Below are 24,904 nucleotides of genomic sequence, written 5' to 3' on the forward strand. Positions count from 1 at the left end.
AAATTCTCCATTCTCACTAGTCACAGGTGGCTAGTGGCTATCACATTGGACAGTAAAGTTAGACAATATTTCCATCACGGTAGAAAGTTTTATTGGACAGCGCTGGTCTCAAGTCTCTTGGGAAGAGGTCTATTTGCACCTTGGTTTAGGAATAAAATGTAGTGTTTGTGATAAAGTGAAAAGAGCACTAATTAGGATTAATTCTAGGCTGAGTTTTACTAATAGTGGACTAATAATGGCAACACAATCTGTAAAAATAATGGCACTAAGTGGACTAAAGCTTTACCTTACAGAGTAAGATAAGGCAACAGGGTTCAATGGAAAGCGTGGGACCCCGGAATTCACAAGAACTGAGTCCAAACGCCAGCACAGTCCTGATGCCCAGGGGCAAGTCACATGAGCTGCCCTAGCCTTCACTTCCTCAGCTGCATAATGGAACATCATCATCTATCTCATTTGCCAAATGAGGTCATAGATTTAAAATATACTTAAAAGTGTCCAGCTTGCTGCCAAATGCTAAACAAAAGCTGGGTGTACCCCCATAGGTTAGTACACAATATGTTTCTGTCTCCTTTTTCCCTAGGGAGGTTCTCATTAGCAGATGCCCAGGACATGGCACTGGTACCTTTTTCTCATACCACATCTCTCATCCCGTGGGCAACCTCTGACGGAGGCATTTTGTTGCCTGTGTTTGGCAAGCCCAGATTTGCTTCCTCCTCCTCCCTCCACTCTTCCTCCTCCATGTTCTCCTTCTCCTCTTTCTCCTTCTCCTACTCCTCATCCTCCTCCTCTTCTTCCCACCCACTACCAACACAACCACAAAAAGACGAGAAGGTTATTTTAAAGTCACCCATGAAATATGCCCTTGAAGTCCCGCCTTGGCTTTGAGAGAGGGGAAAAAAGGCGTTGTAGAGACGTCATTTATTGAAGTCCTCCTCTATCCAGAGCACTTGATTTGGACCGCGGGAATTAGCTTAAAAGAAAAAAAAGGGGGTGGAGGGGGAAAGAAACATACACATTTGGATATTCTCTAAAAATACTAAGGGATTCTTCATACACATCAGCAAGTGTAAATTAATGTAGGCCAAGTCTAATAAATACTTGTGACCAAAATGAGAGACGGAGTAATAGGACACAGAGAATCCGGTGGGTTATTCAGGAAAGTTTCTTAGGGGAGTTCAAAATTGAGCCAGATTTTAAAGGAGGCGACAGACAGAGTTTGGCAAAAGGAGAGAAGGAGGCTTTCCAGGAAGGGGAATTATAACACTCTAAGGTGTAGAGACAGACAGGGAGGAGTTCCGATAGGTGAACGCCCAGAGACTGGGAGGGAGTAACACAAAGGCAGGCAGCCGCCAGGGTGGGGCCCGCAGGGAGAGGGAGGTCAGGCTGCAGAGGGCTTCCTGGGGAATTTCCTTTTGCTAATAAGCAGTAATGGAGAGCCACCGTGGATTCGTGAGTAGAGAAAACAGTGTTTAATGAAGACAATTCCAGCAGCTGTGTGGAGGGTGGAGGAGAGGAGGCGAGGTCCAGGCGGGGGATGCCAGCTAGAGTCCTGCACTAAGCAGTAGCCATGGAAATGGAAAATGAGGATCCAAGGAAACCATGTGGAGGGAGAACCGGCTGACATTGGCATGGAGTGGAAGTGGGGGATTTTGGAGAGGGGGCCAGTGGAAACTGGTGCCAGGACAGTGTGCCACTGGCAACCATAGAAATGTGTTGGCGAAGAGATGCTGATTGAATGAAGGGAGAAGGGAGAGGAACAGTGGGTTTCTTTCTTTTTTTCTTTTTCTTTTTTTTTTGGTCTTCACCATTTCCAATATTGGGAGAACATGCCAGGAGAGATTTTTCTATCCACCACTGGAGATATTATTATTCAGGATGATGGAACTGTAGATTGCAGAATGATCAAAACCAGTTTGTAACTGAAACCAGGTGAGAAAATGAGCATTCAAGGGAGTGGAGGACGGAGAAAAAACAGAATGGACGCTTGATTGAGCCTTGAGAAAATGGTGGCATAAGTGGAGCCGAGCTTTTCAGCCTCAGCAATGCTGACATTTTGCGATGCCTCATTCTTCATTTTCAAGGGCTGTCTCGTGCATCCTAGGATGCTGAGCAGCATCCCAGGCCTCTACCCCTGCTCCCGAGTCATGACAATGAAAACTGTCTGCAGACATTGGCAAATGTCCTTTGAGAGGCAAAACAGCCCCCAGTAGAGACCCATGGGTTAGAGGTAATATTGATATTTATTAGACATTTATAATATGTCAGGTACTGTTCTAAGTCCTTTATAGGTATTAATGTATTTAATTCTCAAAACTATATTTTTAATCACTGTATTACTATTATTCTCCATTATTCCCAGATAAGGAAACCAAGACTCAGGAGTGATGTAATTTTTCAGTTTCCACCACTAAAACGTGGCAGCTTCAGGCAGTTTGACTCCAAGGCCCATGTTTTTTACCAAAAGGCTCTACTGCCTTTTTGTGGAAAGAGGATTCATATGCAAAAGCACTTTGAAGACACCACAGGGGGACTGCGGAGAGGGTATGGGGGCATGGAGGAGACCCCAAAGCATCAGGCCTAAGGCACTAAAAGAAGGCTCGTACTACCTAAGAAGCAGGGACCCCAGAGAGAGGGGCTGGGGGAAGACAATGAATTTTGTTTTGGATCAGTAAAGGTTTTAGGGTGACCACACTGAAAGCAGCAGTGAAGAAGCAGAGAAGACAGAACTTGTGATGTCAGGGAAGACAGGAAGTATTGTGTGACAGCAAAGTCCGTAATGAAGAGATGGATTGGGTCAGGACAAAGGCAGTTGTAGCTGTAAAGAACAAAACAAAGTCCCCTCTGAAGCATCCAGCAAACAAAAGATAGACATGAGTGTTTATACTGGAAAGAGAATGATTATGGACCTTTACATCAAAGAATGATGATTTCTCAGCAAAGTGTGATGACACCATCAACTGAGACCAGGACTATGGAGGAGAGAATGCTCAGAGAGCCCATGTTTTGAGAGTGGGGTGGGTGCTTGTGAACAAAGGCTGGTCATGCCATCATTCGTGATGATGGGCTCTGCAAGAAAGGATTCTGACGACTTTTTTTTTTTTTAATCTGCCCTTAGTAGTGTGAGTGACAGAACACTAAAAGCAGATATGCCTGCAAGTGGGTGGGTCAGTACTGGAGAAGCTGAATTCCAGTTCGAGGAAACAGAGTGGCAGGGGAGGGAAGGAAGGGAAGCAACAAGGAATTCTAAGCCCAGGAGAAGGAAGCATTAGAGAATTCCACACTGAGAGGTAAGGTCAGTGATGTAAGTGAAGTGGAGGAAGCAAAGCCTGAAGTCACAAGGAGAGAGGATCCAGATCTTATGGGAGGGGTGAGAGAGATACCATAGGGAAGAAATGCTGCTGGACACCTGGACAAAGAGGCAATGTGGAAGAATTGGAGGGCACATTTTTGCCGGTAAGTGGTTGATCTGCAATGGAAATGTGCAAGAATCCATAAATCCAACATATTAAAAAAGTTAATTTAGTGTATATTTTGAAATATGTAGGAGAAAATGTAACAAAGTGCAAAAATGTTGACCATTTTAACTGAATAACTAAATAAACACTTGTTTTATTAAAATTAGACTAAGTTCTTTCCCTCTGGGCAATCTGGGCAATCCACTTACAATGAAAAATCTAAGAGCAGTTATTTCCACAGCATGAGGAGCTGTGTGCATAAAATTAGAGGGTTAAGAGCATTTATTTAATCAACCCACCACATCTTCTAGAAACGTAGGTCCAGCGGAATGGCAGACAAGAATCGCTGGAGTCCCAAGAAGTCAGAGGCTGTCTTCCTCCCTTAGAGTGGAGGTTGCAGGCAGCACGGCTCAGGCACACATGAGACAAAGGAACGGGTGTGAGAGAGGTGGTGGGAGGGTCTGGAAGAGCAATTCTCAGACTTGGCTGTACATTAGAACCACCTGAGCAGCATTTCAAATATGCTGGTCCCTAAGACAGAAATCAGAATCAGTGCCCTTATGAATATACCCTAAAGTTCTTATACCCTGTGAAGAAATGGTTTTTCATTCATATTCTCAGATTCTATCTCTCTCATACATACACACACACACACACACACACACACACACACGTGCACGAAGCTGGCTCTTCCACACAGTGAGCGGCAGGGAGCATGGCTTTGCTTGGCAGCTGCTTCTTCTTCCAGCTGCATCTGGGCTTGAACCCAACTGCACCGAGGAACCAGGCGGGAGCAGAGGGAGGCTCATGCTCTTCTTGTCTCCACATCTACTTCATGCCCACCCCTGATTCCAGTACCAAAGTGAGATCAAGACCCAATGCCTTAAATATATACCATCCTTTCTCCCATGGAAACAGAAGGGCTTCACAAAGATCAATATATCCACCAGCCTGCAGTTATTCAATTCAGATTTTAGAAAATTGCATTCGTTTTGTATAAAAGTAACCCTGAATTGCCTATGCTACAAGTAGGCACCGTACTACAAATAACCTAAAACCAGAAACAATTTGAAATTGATTTATATTTGCCACTTGAATGCTTGACATTCTGTGAACTCACAATGCTTAATTCCTTTCCAAAATGTCTGTTTGCCACCATTTACAGTCAGGAGTGAGACAAAGAGATGTACACCAAGCAAATATCTGCCCGGCAGAGGACTGGATTATCACAGTGACCGTAACACCCAAGCAAGCCTTGGAGGCTGGCAGGCGGGCTGACCTCCACAAAGAAGTCACAAAAACTCCCTGGAGTCCAGACAGAACTTCCCAGGGGGGGCAGAGCAGCTGTCGCTTTCTGATTCTCCCCCAGAAGAGTGCCAAAATTGCTGCCACCTCGTCGTCCGCTAGGCAAGGAAGGAGGAAGGGTGATAGGCACTGTCCCTCCCTGGGGAATGCAGTTAGATAGACCCTCTGTCTCCCCCTGGCTGTCAGAGAAGGCAGACCTCCTTTCAGCCCCTCACCCGCCACCTCTTCCTTTTACCCTGTTTTTCTCATCCTTCCTCTTCCTTTATTCTCTCCCTCCCTAGTTTTTCCCTCCTTAACACACAGGTGGAGAAAAAGCAGAGAAGCTGATGGAAGTTCAGGTCCTGGCTATGGCACTTTCTTCTTTTTCATCAGTGTCACCCTCTCTTTTTTAAAAATTCCCCTCTTTCCTTGCTCCTGCCATTCTCTCTAATAACCCAAGGCTCCCAGCCCCCAGGTCTCTCTGGATCGCCCCCTTGGACACACCTAATTTCTGGGCTTATTCTGTAACACTCCCAATTTCCTGAGGCTCTCCTAGGCACTCGGTTTCATACACTTTACTCCATCTCCCTCATCAGCAGAAATGAACGCACCCAGCTTCTGCAATTCTCCGCGGCATGACAGCTGTAGTGGAGGGTCGTTGAGGCACAGGCTTGGGTAGGCATTTATGTAAGAAAAACAAAAGAAGATGGAGAAGGCCAGCAAGGACCATCCCTTTTGCTTTTTCCTACCGTACTGAGAAATCGGCAGCGTTACTCACAGGATATGGACAAGAGAGGCAGAGAGCTCAGTTCCAGGCGCTTTACATACTTCACCTCATCTAACCTTCACATAACCTGCATTTTACAGCAGAGGAAAAGCTGGCAGTCAAAAGTTGAAATGCCTTACCCAAAGTCACTCGGTGGCAATTCCAGGATTCTGAACTCAAGTCCCTTTGACACCAAAGACCCAGCTTTTGACTCCCATGGGCTGCCTCTCTGGGGAGTGGCACTAGGGCTCCCATCTTTACTTCTAGATGTTGAATATTCAAGATCTAGGCTTGCCTTGGTGTAAAAGCCACAGCAGTACCAGCCCAGGATCCTGAGGGTGCCAGGACTCAGCTGTCCTTGTAAGGCACTGCTTGGCACCCAGGAGGAAATAGAGACAAATCTCCCATGGTGGGAAAGGTAAAGAGAGAATCCACTGAATATCAACTTTGAGAGGGGAGGAGAACCTTACGAGAAATTTTAAGAAATCTTCACCCTGGGGTCCTGATGGAGACTTAATCTCTGGCTGTGGCTAGAATTTGTTCTCAGGGCCTTAGACAAGAGTCAGAGTCCATTAGGGTGGATTGGGAGGTGGCTAACATAGTAGACAATTATAAAGAAAGCTAGTATTCCTCTATTCCAATATTATCTGAATCACATTCATCCCTTCCTAAGTACTTGCATCCCCTATCCCTGGGTGGTCACGTTGGCTCACCCGTGTCTGGGCCAGATAGCTGGGCTCCTACATTACTTGATTTCTGCCACCTTAAAGACACCATCAATTCTGCCTTCTTCTCTAGACATTTTTGCCCAAATCTCAGCTCCTGGTTTGTGTGAGCTCTTGGAGGATAGGCATTAAATTTGATTCCACAGCAAAGAGGCCCTGCCCTTGGCCACAAACCTTCATAAACATCCTATAAATGAATCCATGCGGTGGGTTAATCTTGAAAGACAAAAAAGTCAGGATTGCAAGGAAAAGCTGTTCTCCAAAGTCTTCACCTTCTAGAGACAAGTAACCAGAGGAATATTTGCCAGGGTGTGCCCTGGAAACATAGTCCAGAGCAAAGGCTCTTAACCTGCCATTCATAGATGGGCTTCAGGGATGCTAAGTCCCCTAATAATACTTCATGTGGAATTTGAGGCATTGGCACAAAAGTAGATTTTTCAGGGAAGAGGATTCAGAACATTCATTTTGGGAATTGCTGCTTAAATGTGTGGAATAAAGGTCAGGGTAGAAGTGGGAAGGCAGCAAAGATGAAGCGGGTTTGGGGGTCAAGGAGGGCAGCATGGACTTCACAGGCTGTAAGCCAGGCTGTTTGTGATGGCAGCGGTGCAAAGCTGACTCGCAGAACACCTCATTCCTCAGCAGGAGCTCAGCCTTCTTTGTTCAGACCTGAGAAGCAGGCACAGTACTTAACTGTTCCCACCTTTGTTGAGAATGTTAATATAGGTTGGGTCCAAGCTCCCCCAGGTGAGAACCACATAGCATCTTTGGCATTGCCCTAGCTGGCAGCCACTGCCGTCACTCCATTTTGAGCACCATCTATTTAACCCACCCCATTTTCCCTGTTTAGAAAGTAGAATCTCAGGATAAGCCAGATCTTAAACTTTTCTTACTTTTCCTTAATTATATATATCAGTTTCCTGCAGCCTGCCAAGCCTGAAATTCTCACAGAGCCCCAGATCTAATAGGATTTGTTCTTTAAAAAGTCATTTTGAGGGTTCCTAGCCCTGGTCTCTTTAAGGTAACTGAAAGGTTTGATATTTTTTGCAACCTAGTATTTATGCTTATGAGTTTGTAATTTCTAGCCATCATCTCTTTTTTCAAAGAAGGTTATACACTGGCTCTCAGAGATCTTTCCAGTCCTCTGTGATTTTCCCAAATGGCAGCCTTTGGCCCTGCACTGGCCACTTCTTTGTTAAAGACATTTTACAATCTGTCATGAAGACCTGGGGTTATTTATCATATTCTCCTTAATTAATGTTTTAAAATCCTCTCCAATTTTATATTGGTCTTGTGTTCCCTAACTCATGCTAGAATCCAGATTACACACCATACACACACACACACACACACACGTGTGTGATTGTATGTTAGTTACCAGTTCCCAATTATATTTCTAAGAAATTAAAGATATACTTCTTGTTCTTATGGAGATGGCTTTTACTGCTTTCCCTTTAATTTCTCATATAACTAAAGTTTTTCATTTTTTATTTCCTAATCATCTTTTCTAAATATAAAAATGATATGCTTTATTGTGGAAATTTTGGAAAGTAAAGATAGAGAGGTAAAATGGTAATAATTCCATCGCTCCTAAAGTCTTAAATCTTTTGCATGATATGTCAATCTTTCTTCTCAGATTTCACAACTTTTACCATTTCTGAAGATGCCTACCTTCCCACTGAAGTGGCTTTCTTTTTAGAATAAGCCCTTTGTTTATCCGAGCAGGATTCCTCCAGACTTTCTCATCTAGGAGAGCAAGCTGATCTCCTAAACTATCTCAAGGCACCTGCAGAGGAGAAAGAGCCCCGGACATGAGATTCAGAAAAGCTGGGCTTGAATTCTACCTTTTTCTTCCTCTTGACTGCATGATTTTGGGCAATCATTAGAGCACTTTATATCACTAGAGTACTTTGTACCTCAGTTTCCTCACCTTTAAAATAGGGTTAATAGTTCATGCCCAGAATTCCTCCTGATGAGTTCTCGGGAAGACCAAATAATGTATGAGGAAGACAGTATATATGAGAAAGCTATTGACACACTATCAAGCTTTAGAAATGTAAGTGATCAATATTATTACGTCCAATTTGGTTTGTCTTTGCCTCTGTTGTCTTCCTTCATTGAAAACCTTCCTTTTCTTTCTCAAGTTTTGGCTTGTTTTAGTTTTCCTTACAGTTTTTCATGTGTGATCAGTTCATGGTGACTTTGTCCTAGGCTCACTTGAAACTTTAAATCCTCAATTAATTGGTTTCCATTTGTATCTTCTGCATTTTTGTACTAAAAATTCATGTTCTCTAAATATTCTAGAAACATGGCACCTCGTGGCCAGATTGTCTTTTCTTGCCAGATGTAATTTGATGAGATACTCAAAGAAGTCAGACTTGATCTGGAAGCTTCTAATTCAGAAATGACTGCTGGCCCTCTACATGGGACAACTAAGCATCACACTGCACCACCCAAACTAGCTCTGATCGAATACCTAGTGGGTTGGAAACAGGGGAAGTCATGATAATTAATACTTATACAATGCCTACTCTGTGACAAGTATTGTTGAAAGTGAAATAACTCACCTGATTCTCACAGTAACTCTAAAAACCCAGAATTATTAATACTCCATTTGATGGATAAGGAATCTGAGAGTACAGAGAAATAAAGACATTTGCCCAATAAATGAACAAGGGTCAGAACATGAACCCTGGCAGTATGACTCCTGAGTTCTTGCTCAGGAGAAAAACCACCATTTTCTGCCTCTGCCACCATGTTACACTGCAGAAAGAAAGGTGGAGAAGACAGTAGCAGGGAAAATGTAAAAAACCCAAGATGACAGCAAGGAGCTGAGGAAGTACAAGTGCTGAAAATACAACTCATTTCACCTTCTGCATAACTCAACAATTACATTAATTACACTCCTGTGCATTTCTGGAAGACTGTCTTGGCTGTGTCCTATAGCTAATGAGCACATCAGAAGAAAGAGGTCCACAAATCATTCACAGAAGTCCAGGTCCTAACCACCTTTCGAATCCTGCTGTGCACCCTTCTCTTTCTCCACTCTCTTCATTATGTAGAACCAGACACACAGTATGTTTCTTTTAAGTCTCTGAGCATCAAGTCAACCATAAACATTTACTACAAAGCTTAGAGCAAAGAGTTTAAGAGTATGAACTTGAGCCAAAACGCCCAGTTCAAATCCTGGTTGTGCCATTTAAGCAAAGCAAGCTTTTAATGTCTTCATGTCTTAGTATCCTCATCTGTGAAATGCAGATAAATTTACATACCTCTATGGATGTTTGAAAGGGTTAAATTGATCAATTCATGGAAAGCACTAAGCACAGAACCTGTAGGTGCTCACAACAAAGTAGCAGCCATCCATTAAACGTCTATGGTGTGCCAGCATTCTGTTAGGCACACACCAGGACATGAGGGTGGATGCTGTTTCTCCCCTTGAGAAATTCACATCGGGAGGTGGGATGGATAGAGACACGATAGCAGTCCTTTCACATCCCAGGGTGGGCTATGGGAGCAGGAAGAGGCCAGTGATTCCAGTCTGTGGGCGACAGGAAGACCTGGAGCTGAGGATCCCTGAGCTGAAACTTGCAGGCATGAGGGGAGGTGGGGAGGGCACTGCAGTCAGAGCAAGAGGCATGAGCAAAGGCCTGGAGTGTAAATCAGCCTTTCACAGTATCCCTTGCCCCTGCCTGTGTCACCATCTCCATCTCTTTACTTCTTGGATCATGTAAAGATAAAAGATAAGCCTGGAAAAAACAGTTTCACACATAAAGCTAGAAAGATTAGTTTTGCTCTCCTTTCTGACAAGTATTTATCTAGTTTTCTCAATAAAATACTGTGAAAGAGAACCTGGGAAGGAGACATAGACCAAAGATTAAAAACTGCAGGTCACAATGTCTAGGTGCCACTCTGCATTCAGAATGCTGCGTACCTCACCACTCACAGCATGTCTTGCCCATTAAATATTTTCCATTTTCTTGTTCACTGAGAGTGGATGTATTGAATTCAAGGCCACATCATACATTGAAAACCGGCTATTTGGAGCAGGATGCAGTTATTAATTATTATTTCATATAGCACATGTGTATATTACACTTATGGTTGAGGAGATTTTTTACATTTCCTCATTCAATCCACAAAATGACATCTTTACAGGGGTCAACACGATAACTGGCTCCCCTAAAGACCTCATTTTACAGATGAGGAAGTGAGTTCAGCAAGGTTGTATAGTTTGCCTCACACAGTGCTGGCCAGGGTGGGGCCAAGATGGGATCTGCTCAACAGGGCCAAAGACCAGTGCCTCTCTCCTCAATTCCACCTTGCTTCAAATTACTGAAAGGCCTTTTTAAAATATGCATGTGGTAAAGTTAAGGCACTCCATGTGGCACCAATATATATCCTCTTTCATAATAGAAAGAAAAGATATGAGGAATTTAACCTTTGTATTTTATATTTATTTTCTATAAAACTGCCCTCCGAGTTAATAGCTGATAGAGATATTTGAAACAAAACTAGCTCACTCATGTCCTTTTTGGAATTTCCTCTTTAACAATGATGACCCCTGTTAATAGTAAAATCCAAGCACAAAGCCGTACTTATGACTGCCATTCTCTTGCACTTAACCATTAGTCTCTATTCAAAGGAGTAGTTTGCAAATGGGTTTGAGAAAGAAATAGATGCAAGAAAATGGAGAATCTTCAAAATATCCAAGATTACATGATCAGAGAGAAGTAGATTGTTCCTTCCCTCTTAGAGGAACCAGAGTCTTCAAGTTCAGAGGTGAAATATATTTACAGAATGGTAGGGGTAGGCTAAGATGATGATGCCCAGGCCTTAGCCATATGTGAAATGAATGAGATGCTTATGGCCAGTACCATGAGTTTCTCATCCTTCATCCTCACTGAATTAAATTAAGGTCCAGAAATCAACTATTTTGTAGGGATCCATTTTTTCAGTTTAAAACAACTTTGCCTTTTACCAACAGCAAAGCCCCAAGAGAAGGGATCTAGAAGAAAATCACTTTAGCTGAAGTTTCCAAGTACATGCTGTTCATGAGTTCCCTACATGCAACATAAACCTTTATCTTTTTTAACATGGAAGCAACTCTATATAATTTAAAGAGTCAGGGGTTAGAATCAGAAGATGTAAGTTGGAACCCTGGTTTGCTCCTTATAGCTGTGTAACATTCAGCTCTCTACTCCTCAGTTTATCTGAGAAACAGAAATAATGTCAGCCTTGTGGTGAGGATTGAGTAATGTGCATTAATATAATCTAGAATATAATTGGCATAATCTAGAATATAATTTTCAATAGAAATTTGTCTCAAGCAAAGGCAAGGCAATTCCTTATAGATAACTATATTTAGACTGAGAGCAATAATTCTTAGCATTTTCATTCCACTTCTTATCTTTAAAGGATATACAAATTCTGATTACATAATTCCAGGACCTTCTCACTCCTTTTCCTAATCTCTGTCTCAGTTGCGTAAATGCAGACTTATCAATAAACTAGATTGCCTGCAATGGTTACTGAAAGATCATTTATGAGTTTCAGTGTCAAACTTGAATTTTATGTTGAAATCAAAGCAGCTTTGCAAATGGGTACATAATAAAAAGGAGAGGTTGAGAAGGTAACCATGATCCCATTTATTCCAGACAGTCCAGGCTGGAGTGCAGTGGTGCAATCTCAGCTCACTGCAACCTCTGCCTCCCAGATTCAAGCAATTCTCCTGCCTCAGCCTCCCGAGTAGCTGGGATTATAGGCAACTGCCACCATGCCCAGCTAATTTTTGTATTTTTAGTAGAGATTGGGCTTCACCACTTTGGCCAGGCTGGTCTCGAACTCCTGACCTCTTGATCCACCTGCCTCGGCCTCCCAAGGGAGAGTTCACTTCTAGTTGGGGAGATCAAGCAAGACTTCATGGTGGAGCCTGCCTTTGAGATGAGCCTTGAGGAATGAACAGTATTTACATGGAATTTGAAAGGAAGGGCAACAGCATAATTAGTGATGAGAGAGAGCTTTTTGAAGAAATGTCCATATCGAACACAATGTGAAAGGAAGCTCAAAGAACTGAGGCACTAAGGAATGAGTATATTTTCACTTCATCAGCCTAAAGCTGGCATTGAAGATACTTTCGTCTGTTCAACTCTAGTAAATCTCACCCAAAGCATTAAGAGGTGCTTGGATGGCAAGGAAATAGAAACATAAAAGGTATAAACATGTCAGCTTTATCTTCAATGCACGTTCATTTCCATCATCATCTTTACCAACAACCAACATTTTCTGAGCACTGACCATGTGCAGAGAGCACTCTGCTAACCACTGAGGACATAAAATGACAAAGTCATAAATCTTGTCTTCACAGAAAAATAAAAAAATAATAAATTTGATCACTTTAACAAATTTGATCACTTTTAAACAAAAGTGATTTATCTTCTACATGCAGGCTCTAAACACACACACACACACACACACACACACACACACACACACACACACACACACATCCAGTATTTCTTTCTTCAAAAATCCAAAGGGTAGCATTCTCCTACTCAGGAAAGATCTTTCAAATCTGAGCACCTGTATTTGGCCAGGGTAGAATTTCTTCTGCAGTCCTTCTTCCTATGTGAACTGAAGGAAAAACCAGGATACAGATGTAAACAAAATCAAATAAAAACTGAAATATTCTCCATTCCCCCTCAAGCTCAGAAACAATTCTGGAGCCTCTAACAAGGTGACGAGAGGAAGAACCACGAATCACAAAGACAGCAATTGTGGCTCCACAGAGCTCACGGGTGAAACTGATCTATCTGCATGGTAACAAATTCCAGGGTAAAGGCTGCAGTAGCTCCATGATTTGGATGTTTTTCCTGTGTGGGGCCAGCCAGTAGATATTTGAAAAATTCAAATCAAGGAGTATGCGTCTTAGTTTTCTCCTAAATATTTAGTGCCTCACACCACCACACAGCCCACCAAACACCAGAGTCCAAACCACACTCATACCCTTTCTCTTTTATCTTCAATGGCTATTAGCAGCTGTCCAAAAGAGAAGTAGTGTTTTTATTCTTTTATAGTTTGTCTTTTTAAAGACACGGATTCATAAATCTGGGTTTTTTCTTGCCTCTGTACATTTAGGTTCACATTTATTTTAAAACAGGGAAGAGAGTAAGCCAAAAAGGAAGGATGTGAGAAAACTATTAACCCAGCCAGCCTAATAATCAGTGATTAAAGTTACAGTCAGAGAAGAACGACATCTTGATGCCTCCTACCCTCTTCCTCCTCTGCGTGCCTTTAATATTCTACTTCAGGCACTGAGAGGGAGGGCAACAGGGCTAGTGAATTCCAACTAGCACTCAGATAATTGCACCATTCACACCCCTCACCAATCAATCAGGGTCTGCTTAGCCAGCCCCATTTATTAATAGTTTTCCTACATTTACACTGTTACAAAGGACCGAAATGAGGTTTTTTCTCCGAAACAAGAAATGGGGCACCCTCAATAAAGACTAAGTGGAACAGAGGATGTTTGCAAAACCAAGAACTGCTCGCCCTATTTTGCAGCCACACCTGTTTTAAGGGCATCAGGAAAGCATTCTCCCTAAGTTTCCTAACTTTCAACACCAGGCCAGTGTTAGTGTTGAGAGAGCTTCCCTTAATTCAACCCCCAGTTCCACCCCTTGGGTGCAATCTGTAGACTAAGTACCGTCATATCCCAACGGCATTTTTTTTTTTAACTTCTGGCCCAGGGACCCTCCACTAATCATAGAACAGTTTAACAGTGACAAGGTCTTACCTTCATGTTAAAATGCTAGTGTAACATAATGTTTAGAGCTAACAGGTGCCTTGTCAATCATCTTGCCCAGTCATTCTCAAATATGGCTTCGCATTAGAATCCTGCAGGGAAGTTTTTTAAATGACCATCGCCTGAATCCCTCCCTGAGAGATTTCAATTTAACTCTTTGGGGTAGGGTCTGAGCATGGGCATCATTCTTTTCTTTGTTGTTATTCTTGTTTAGTTTTTTGTATTTGTTTTTGTTTAAGCTCTGTGGATGATTTTGTTATTGAAGTGGAGTTCAAAATCACTGCTTCAGACTATTGTCACTTTATGGAAATTAGAAAATTGAGGTCCAGAGTCAACAGTTTGTACATGGTCACAGAATAAAGCAACACAAGCAGAATTAAATGTAAGCTTCTGACTCCTAAGACCACCACCTCCTAAGACCACCACCTCTTTCATTATCATATAGGCAGCTACTGGACAGCCTGGAAAAACCTAACATTTTTAAAGACCCATTACATATAAAGAGAGAACTCCGGACTCTGATGCTATGTGGATGAGCAAATGCACACCACTGGCTGATTTAGGGCCATGCATTCCAAGGGGGCTCTTGGGGGCAGGGCACGGGAAAGGAAAGTACTGAAATGAGGGTCAGTGGACGTGGCTGACCACATTATGTGGCTTTAGGCCACATGGCCAACCTTAGGACTATTTTCACAGTTTTTAAAGGGTGGTTGTCGAGGAGGACACGTAACCTCCAAGGTGACTGTCAGCATTATTGCTCTATTATCCTGTGCCACACACATAGACCACATGCATTATTGTCCCTAAATTGCACACATTTAATGCATTTAAGATTTTGGGGCCTACTATATTTGGTAGGTACGTCACTGCACAAACATATCCATCCACACACAAGTCTAATATGCACAGGTGTGTGGGGTGTGTGTGGATTTGGATACATATCCAATACACTAATCTCGAATCCAAAGTACAAACTGCTGTGGCATCTGTGTGACCAGACTACGGCCCCTAGAAGGTGGGAGGATTAGTTAAGAATGTCGACCATTTTCACAGAGTACAATTAGCTATGGGAAAAAGAATGAGCGTCCTCACCTGAGCTTCAGGCTTCTAAGACTCTCTTCTCCCTTCCTGTAACCATGTAGTGCTTTTATTCAGCCATTGTTTTTAAGTCCCCCCTCTTAAAAAGAAACAAGATCTGATTTCCTAAGAAATTCTATGTGGTTGAAGCCCTGAGTGGGTCTATATAAAGATTAATGGGAACTTTAAGCTTGACATTTCTTTCTAAAGAAAGAAATTTTCAGTCTGAGTGAGGCAGTGAGGAAAGACACAGAGGATGGCGTGTAGACAGCATAGTTTGCCGTTGGTGAGTTGAGTGAGCAGTTCAGACGGTTAATTCATTGAAACTTTAATTGTCTTAATCTAGGAAGCTCCTCTACTACAGACTTTACGCTCCCCATCAAGCTGGGCTCCAAGGAGGGCCAAGGCCTGTAGCTTCCCTCTCCTTCCAGGTCTGCCATTCACAGAGAGCTGGCCCTGCTTCCCCTCCACCGCCTTCTCAGGGACCCTGGGCACAGCCTTATCATTGTGCCTCCCCTGCTCTGCCTCTCAAGTCCCCTTGGAATGCCTGACTCTTAGGTCAGTCAATGGTGGGAATTTACTCACCCACATATCTTCAGATCCAGGGTACTGTCTTTATATGTAATGCATCTTTAATAAGTCATCAGGCTGAGCTTAGGTTTCTTCTGCTAATGAAACAAATACAAACCACAACATACAAAGAATGGTGAAAGTGTAGATAAATGGTAAAAGGATAAGGAGCAGAAAAAGATAGAAAATAAATTTAGGGAATCATCCATTTCAAGCCCATCTTCCCTTAGGCACTAATGCTATAGTTTAATCAAGAGGTGACTGAAGGTGTCTCCCCAGCATCTCCACACCTGGACATCTCCAGGAGTAAAAACCTCTAAAATATCAAGCCACTCTAAATAGACTACCAAAAAGCATTTTGTGAATCCCCTAGGAATAATGGGATCCCTCTTCATCCATCACTCCCTTTGCCATTACAGAAAGCAGCTGGTGTCTGAAGGGCATGGCAACTTTTTACCTCCCTACTCCAGAAACACATGGGCTAGGCTGGTCCTTCATTCTGAGTAGCTTGGCCTGGGCTAGGATCCAGGTTTCCCTTTGGACACAAACCAACTGACAGCTGTCCCTTTCTTTGTAATGGCCATCAACAGAGTTAGCTGCAATCCAGTGGTCTAAGATGAAAACTGTATCATTTGCTCATTCTGGAGGCAAGTCTAATAAACAATGCTAGGATTTCACTAACTATGCAATCATGAAAGCAGAAATTAGAGCCTCTTCCTTCTTTTAAGACGACCCTGGCTTTATTCTCTAACCTTGTCATTTGTAATCTGAAATTCCTAATCAAAGAAGCAGCAAATTCCTGTGTTGTTCTTTTCCTTGAGTTAAGGGATGCAAGGAAGAGCGGGAGGCTTGCCTTTTACACCAACTTTCCTCTTCGTATGCTTTCTGTCCTCGTAAAATGACCTGTCTTTCTGTATCCTACAAATCTCCTATTGTTTCCTCAAGACATAATTTAAATGTCAACCCCTCCATGAAGCCCTCCTCACTCTCCCAGATTTCTCTCCTTTTTAGATCTTACCTAAATATATAATTATCTCTTTATACATGTCCACACCACTAGATCCTGGGCTACACCACTAGATCCTGCTCCACACCACTAGATCCTGGCAGGTACAGACAGAGCTAATTCTTTTTCATAGCACAATATTCTTAAATGTTGTTGAATAATTGAACAAAGCAAAAGACATGAAAATAAATGAAGTTAAAAGAACAGAATAGTGTAAAAGAGACTAAGAGACATTAATAAAAAGATAAACTAAAAAGCAGGAGGACATAAGAAGAAAAAAAAGAAAGAGAGGAATCAGTTATGAGAAGCATCAGAATAAGAGAGCACAGAATGAAAAGAGAGCAGGCAAAAGATGTGCATAGGTGGAAAGAGTGAAAGAAGAGAGGAGATGGGTGAACTTAAATATACAGGTTTCTTTCTGATTTAAAAAACAAAATAAAACAAAAAAAGAAGTGCTGGAATCCCGAAAGTAGAATACAAGCACAACTGCCAATGTTCTGGTGCAAAGGCCACTAACCATGGTCTGTAATCAAAAGCAGGGATGGTGTAGACCTGTGAAGCGTGGTCCAGCAACTCTGGCGTCAACTGATAGCTCATTAGAAATGCAAAATGTGGAGCCCCAGCCCAGGTTTACTGAATTAGAATATGCAGTTTCACAAAATCTCCAGATGATTTTAATATACGATAAAGTTAGAGCAGCACTGACGTAGATATTTAAAATCCACAGATAACTCTGCATTTCACTCTAATCAATGGCATGGTGTACAAAGCACTAGTGCTAAGAAGTTATACAACCTTAGGAAAATCACTTAATGTCCCTGGATCTCAGTTTCTTTATTAAATGAGAAATTCAGAGTAGATGCTTTCTAAAGTATCACATAGCTCTGATATTCTCGATCTCATCTAACAACAAAACTTTAACCCTTCCTAAACCCAACAGAACAAACAGGTAGCATCATCAACTAATTAATATCTCACTTCCTTTCTCTGTTCATTTATTTAACATTTTCTGATAATCTATTATGTGCTAGTCACTACGCTAAGTACAAATGATTCTAAGATGAATAAAACATCTCTCCCTGCCCTTGAGGAGTGCACAAACTTCTTAGGGAAACAGGGCATATAAACAAAGTCAGGATAAACTAAGAAGCATGAGCACATGCTGGTGAAGACCAGAAAGGAAGGCAATTCCACAGCCTGGGGCAGCCATGGAGAGTTTCACCAAGGGGACAAGGTAGACGTGCATGAGGTCCCTTCTCTGCCAACCTCTGCTGAAAGTACTAGGAAGTGAAAAGACCAAAAATAAGGTGGAGAACATCAAGAAAACAATTAAAGGTTCATAAACACACCTTGCTGGGTTCACAATCCCCCAAAATGTTCACAGCACAATGGATTCTGTGTAATGGCCACAGGCACCATTAACAGCCGCAGGTGAACCTCAAAAACCCACCTTCTCTGAGCTATGCCTGCTCTTTCATCCCGACAACATTCTGTTCTAGCTTTGGCCTCCTTCTGGAAGATATCAATTCAACCACTAATCTACTCTCCCTGGAGACTTCTTCTTGTGGTTGCAAAGAGGAGATGCACTTTAATAAATGCGAACAATTCATTAGACCAGTAACTCTTTTGATCTATATTTATTTACAATGAGAGACAATACTGGCATCCAATCATGTGCACAGGAGCAGCGACTGAAAATGTAGTTTACTGAAAGGAAGAAATTTCTAGAATTCCTAAGGATGGTGTAGAATGGCACTGAGGAAAAGGAGGAGCTTCATTTTTCCAGCTCAGCTACTTTTGACTCCAACAAAATACACAAGATGAGTGGTTTTGTCGGCCCCAGTCTTCAATATTAAAGACACAAGACTATCGTTTGGAACAACAGTTTTCCCATCTTTAGAATGGTGAGTTCAACCCTGGCTTTTTTCTCTTCCCTAGCTTCTACATGCTGATTTGGGATTATGATTTCTTCCCATACAATTTGTCCTTTCACCTGTCTCCTTTTATAGTCCATCAATATTATTTATAGCCCATAAATATTAACAATTTTTTTACTTTAACCTGTTAGTAGTATATATGTCACCTTTGTTTTCAGATTCTTAAACAAGATAGAAAAAAAAAAATCCTGCCCCCAGGGTTTATTGTATTCATGGAGGAACTGGAAGAATGTTTTACAAGGTAATATTGTGGCCAAGGGATGCATCAGCTCAGTCCTGTTTCTCCCAAACACCCCTCATTCCACCAGCCAATTTCAGTCCATTTGCCCACCTCCCAGGTGCCCCCTGCCTCTCCCCACACAAGGCTGGGTGAATGTACATGAAGGTCAGGGAAGACAGTCAAGATTCCAAAGCTATCTTTCTGGAGGTAAACCAAGAACACAAAATCAAGGTTCCTGCTGTTCATCCCTTCTCCAGAGGAAGTCGCTCTTCTCAATCAGCCTTAAAGAAAAGCACTTGGTGTGCAAAGTATTGAATAGAGGATTTTTTCTCTTTCCCCTCCTTTCCTGTCATTTCACCTTCTTATTGATTCTCTCTGCCTGCGTCCATCCCTGGCAAAAATTGCATATATACGTTAGCAAAGCATGGATCTTCAGACAGACAGGCTTGCTAGGGATGGAACCAACGGGAGAGGAAAAATTAGACAATCCAGTGGTACTCCCGGCTCCTCTCCTCACATGTAACACCTAACTCTAAACTGCCACATCACTCTGTGTTCACAGATCCGCCATGCTCTGCCACACCTGAAACAGACATAGAAGATAACCATGTTGTTCTGCTTCTCTTGAAATCACCCACCTAATGTCCTTAACTGTGTCCTGGGAAGTCTTTATTTCCCATTATTATTATTTTTCTTAATTGCACATCATGGAGGTTCCTCGATTGAAATTAAATTTGCTCTTCCTCCCACCAGCCGCCACCTTTCTTTCCCATGTCACCCACACTGTAAGGGGGCTGGCAGAAGGAGAAAAGACAAAATAGAACCCAGTCAGCTCTGTGCTGTGAGGGGGAAAAAGGGGGCGAGAACAAAGGCCCTGAGATGGCTCAGAGCACCACTGAGTCACAGCCTCACAGAGACTGCCTGCGAGGATGGGGAACACCTGCTTCCTCATCAGGGTCTCCAAAATGGCTTTGCATGGTGAAAAGGCACAGACCACCTGTGGCGATTCCTCCTTGAATCTTAACAAGCCTCTTCCAGTTGGATTACCTCTCCTTTCCCTTTATAGCTTCCCCACCCACTTTTTCCTCTCTTCCTCAACTCCCTCCCCTTTCAACCTCGCCTAGTCTTAGGGACAACTAATGATAGCCTGGAACCTGGCTTCATCCATTGGCATTCAAGATAAATGAGGTAGCTGAGATCCTGTCAAACAGCATCCTTGTCAAACCCATCACCAACAAACGAACATTCCAAAGGACCTACTGGGTGTAGAGTACTGGTGCTGTGGCACTGGGGATGCAAAAGGGGCCCTGTGCCCCATCAATGCCCTCCTCTCCTTGTCCATCTGTATGTATGAAAGCATTGCACATGGAGCTGCCTTTCTCACCCATACCTCTTTTCTATTTTGAAGTCAAATTAAGAGTTCATCCTCCTACTTGGAGTGGAAGCAGATGGAGAATGAGCTCAGGTGTCTCTAAGGTGAGCACACACCAGATAACCTCAGCCATTTGTAGACATGGTGAGAACATGGTTCAAAGTGGGATCCCACCCTCTCACTCTGATTACACCATGGTTACAAAGTAGCATTTCAGCAGTAAAACTCAAAAGAATGAAACCTAGAGAAGGGGGATAGTGAATTTGGATTACATCTATCCTTTCTGGACAATGAAGAACTATCATCTACTGTCATGTTGAGCGACAAAGATCTTTCACCTCTTCCCCACATCCCTTTGGTATTTTGGATTATCAAAGAATTGTTGTTTTAAAATGCCAGAAAAAAAAATTGTGTGTGTGTTGGGGTGGTGGTAATACTTTTAGGAAAAATAATGATGCTAATGATTCTGCTACATGTTTTTGGAGATCTTTATCCCAACCTGATCCCTGCATTTAGACGCCTTCAGAGTTCAGGGACATATGGTCAGTGGAGCAAGGAAAGGAGCAGCCCACTCACCATCATGGCCCTCCAACCCATGAATGATCTGATTCTCTCAAGAGTTGTCTTAGAATGCATGAGTGACTAGCTGAAGAGTCATTAGCTAAGTCTTTTCCATTTCTCCTGCTATTTCTCTTCTCAAGTACATTAAAATACTGCCTAATCACATTTCACATATTGTAAAAATTGATGAAAGGGAAAATGTTAAAGTATTAATTCCATTTTTGAGGGTACAAGACTAATACATGCAAACAGCACATCTCTTTGTTTAACACAAAGACTCACGTGTCGAATTCTGCACCCCTTCCACATGCACAGCATTTTAGAACTCTGCAAGATAGCCATTTTGCAAGAGCGTGGAAGTAACAGTTTGCTTGGAGGATGTGTGGGTATAAATAGATGTGTAGACAGAAGGAGAAATTTACAGCTCAAAAATAATAGCACAGGAAAAAATACAAATTAAAAGCAGAATACTGACAGAATTCCTCCTTTCCGAGCTTAAGATTTAAGTCGTTTAACCTGCAGCATCCTTCAATTCCAGGTGTTCTGAGACCAGCCCGATCCCCACCTAGACCTACCCCTCTGCAATAGGCCTCCCGGGATCTCTGGGCCCCGTGTCAACCCTTTAGACAGCAAGTGGATTTCAGGGCAACAATCACAGTAATCTCAATCATTATTTTTATCTGTTTTAAAGGGCATAGAAAGGATGCCTAGGAAGGTAAAGACAGGAGACAGGGAGAGAGGCATGAAGGTGACAAGGGGAATAAAGCCAACCTAAAAAAAAAAAAGGATTTCTAGATTCCCATAAAAATCGGAGCTTTAGTTCTGGGTGAATAAAATGCTATTTAACTGGAAAATCACACAGGTCTCCTGGCTGGCTATGTCTATAGATACAGATACATTCCCCTGATGCCATCCAACATCTTTTGTGCCTACATACATCCACCCCCCACTGCCCCCCAAAAGCCCAAAACCTGTTTGATGAGAGAAAAAAAAGAAAAAACATGGGAGATTTCCTTCTTTGTAATAAGCCTTTTTTCCCAAAACAGCATTATTTTCATATCTTGTGACCTTTTCTTCCAAAAAGATCCACTTGAGGGACTCGAAGAGATAGATAAAAGGAGGAATCCCTACCCCAGGTGAGGAAAAAATAAAATAGAATTTGCCCTACCTTGGTTTGTAGAAGCCAAACCTCTAGACGGACAGATTAAGGGAGTGAGCATGTTGGGAATGTCCAGTCCCTTCTTCTCGCTTGCATATCCACATAAGAAAGACGAAGGATAAATGAACGGAAGATAATTTAAAATCCAATTTAGTGTAAATTTTGTTTTAATCTTGTGTCTTGAAGAGATGCAAATTCAAAAAAAAAAAAGATTTAATTCAAAGGTAATTCAGGGTATGGAGAGCAGCTCACAATGCAGAATCCAGAGTAATTATTCCGTGTGCATGTGAGGTTAGTGGCTGGAATAGATTTTTAACGCTTCTTCTGGCAATTACGGTTTTTGGTTTTTGGAGCGTTAGTGGAGGAGGCTCTGTGTGGAGAAGCTGGGGGCCGGCTCCGTCCCTCGGTGGAGCATGGTCATTCCCAAAGCGTCCCCTTCCTAAGGGGGAAAAAGAGGCGGTCAGGGCTTGATTCGCGTGTCCCCCGGAGGGTGAGAAAAATGCATTCCGAAAAAGATATCAATTCGTTTTAAGGAAAGGGGGGAGGAAACCCCGCATTTCCCACAGAGTGCACACGAGAGGAATTGAAAACAGCTGGTACCGGTCTATAAATAATTCAGAAAAGGTCTGGCTATACCATTCCTGGGACAGGCACGGATGAGAGGTGGGAAAGCCAACCTGAATGGAAGAGGAGAGAGGGAGGGAGCGAGCGAAGGAGGGAAGTGGGAAGGAAGGAGGAAGGGGGGGAGAAGCGGCACCATACAGCAACACACACTCACACACACGCAGAAACACAATTCCCACTTAACTCGCCAGCGAGTGCGGCCCCCAGCCCCATCTGCATTGCTGCTGACATGTCTGTCTCGCTCTCCCCATCGCCTCCAGCAGCAGCGCCGCCTCCCACCCCGGGCTTGTGCTGAATGGGTTCTGATTGTGCACGGGGTGCATACTGGGCATTTCTTGGAAGGGGCACACTGACACGCGCGCACACACGCCCCCGACGCGCACGCGCCCCGCGCGCACTCACACTCACCCCCGCGCACACTCACCCCCGCGCACACTCACCCCCGCGCACACTCACGCTGCCGCCGCGCTGAGGTGCAGCGCACGGGGCTTCACCTGCAACGTGTCGATTGGACGGATGGGCTCGGCGCGTGGGTCCGGCCCGGGGCGCCGCTGCCCTGCCCCTCTGCTAGGTGAAGGGATGAAACCCCCCAAAAGACCAGAGACAGCCCTACCCAGTCACAGCACCCCCTCCCCCACAAAAAAAAAAAAACCTTTAAAAAAGCCACGTCCAAATTAGCAAGTGCCGGGTTCTGCTGGATTTCAGAGCTTTACCTCATGCCAGATTGGTTCACGATTTCACGGCTTCGACCCTTTATCTGCCTGACACCCCCAAACCCCTACATTCAAAGGAGAGACTCCAAAGCCCATCTTTACGTACCGGCTCCGAGCGCCTCCGCGGTTGCAGTCTGCGGAGAGGGGTGGCCGGTGGCTGGGAATGGAGGGTTTTCCTTTCCTGCAAAGCAGGATTAATGATCCGTCTCGGGGGTTTTGAAGTTCATGACTCTTCTTTGCAGGGCAAAAGGATATGCATTCGGACGCCAGCACTACTGGATGGTGGTGATCAAGAATCACCCTTGACGAGCACTCTCGATAGAGCGAAGCCCCGAGATTTCCTAGAGGTGAAGAAGCCGGAGGAAGTGGTTTTTGAAAGGGGGTGGGGGGAACCTTCCTTTCTCAAAAAGAGGTAGGGGGTGGAGAGGCAGGAGCCCAGATTCCAGTTGGTGAGGATCGGAGCCGGGGGAAGGGAAGCGGGCGGGGGCAGGCTGTGCAAGTCAACCGCGCGGCAGCCGGAGAGGGAGAGCAGGAGGGGAGGAGGGGAGCGTCAGAAAAATGGGTATTAATCACCGGGGACGGGGGGAGGCGCGGGGAACGCAGGTTGCCTGGTCTGGATTTGGGTCTCACACTCAAAAACGTGCCGCGCACACACACACAGACACACACACACCCCCTACCTCGCACACCCTGACTCCGGGGGGGAGGAGAAACCCACGAAGCTGGGGAAGATACTGCTTCTGCTCCCAGGGGCGGGTGTGAGCGCGCGTGTCCTCTTTCTGCACACCCCCCACCCCACCCCACCCCCAAGCCCCTGCACCCCCTCACTCCTCTTGCTAAGACTCTGGCGGAGGCAGCTTCCCACGTCATGTGCTGGGGAAGTGGGGTGGGAAGGGGGATGGAAGGGGGACGGAAGGGGGAAGAAGCTTAGCCCGAGTCCGTGGCGCCTCCTCCCGGCCGCAGCGGGGAACAGCACCGACGGAGAGCGGCTGAGGGACGAGGGGAGCTAGACAGTGCCCCTCGTGGGCGGCCCGCGGGCTGCGGAAAGCATCTCCAAGGCGGAGCTGTAGTTCGAAATTGAAGACCCTTGCCGTATTTTCCATAAATCAGCCTGTGCTTCCTACGAGCATTCTGTGTGTCGGACGCAGTCTGGGACCGGGTTCTTTCTTGCCTTCAAGGAGCTTAAGATCTATCTGAGCACACGAGGCTGACGCCTAACACAATAGAAAACAAAGCAAAGCAGGTGTCATTCGTGGCTAAATTGTATAGTATAGACCATACGCGTGCTTTTCTGGCTGCTAGTGAAGGCGTGAGGAGTTTGACATTTTTTATTAAAGTGGATCCTGTTATTTAAATGCCTTGAGAAGAGAAGATGGTGAGGCCCGTGAATAATCCCTAAAGGAAACTGGATTTCCTGGCATTTACAAACCCACCCTCTTTGAAAAGGCAAACATCCATTCATTTCTCTTCCTATTGAACTCTTATATTTTAATAGCCCTTATCACCACCTGTAGTATTGTTTACTTTTAACATTAATATTATTCTATATGCATCATTTTCATTCTCATCCATTGTCTTTTCAAATATCTAGAATACTACAGTGGTGGAACATTTTCATATTGGTTATATCA

General features: G+C 43.8%; 1 protein-coding gene across 2 annotated transcripts in view; it reads right to left on the reverse strand.

The window, feature by feature from the left end:
- Positions 1-24,173, reverse strand: part of GRIN2B (glutamate ionotropic receptor NMDA type subunit 2B) — a 439,516-nt gene extending 415,343 nt beyond the window's left edge. Inside the window, exons 1-3 of one of the 2 annotated variants that reach the window (XM_034935408.4) lie at positions 23,954-24,173; positions 23,380-23,614; positions 21,946-22,375 (exon numbers count right to left, since the gene is read on the reverse strand). The gene's annotated coding sequence lies outside the window, so the exon portion shown is untranslated. Of the gene's footprint in view, positions 1-21,945; positions 22,376-23,379 lie in introns of both variants that reach the window. The other variant, XM_008969550.5, reaches the window with a different exon arrangement.
- Positions 24,174-24,904: the final 731 nt, after the last annotated feature.

Source organism: Pan paniscus, chromosome 10 (genome assembly GCF_029289425.2).
Source record: "Pan paniscus chromosome 10, NHGRI_mPanPan1-v2.0_pri, whole genome shotgun sequence".
NCBI classification, from domain to species: domain Eukaryota; kingdom Metazoa; phylum Chordata; class Mammalia; order Primates; family Hominidae; genus Pan; species Pan paniscus.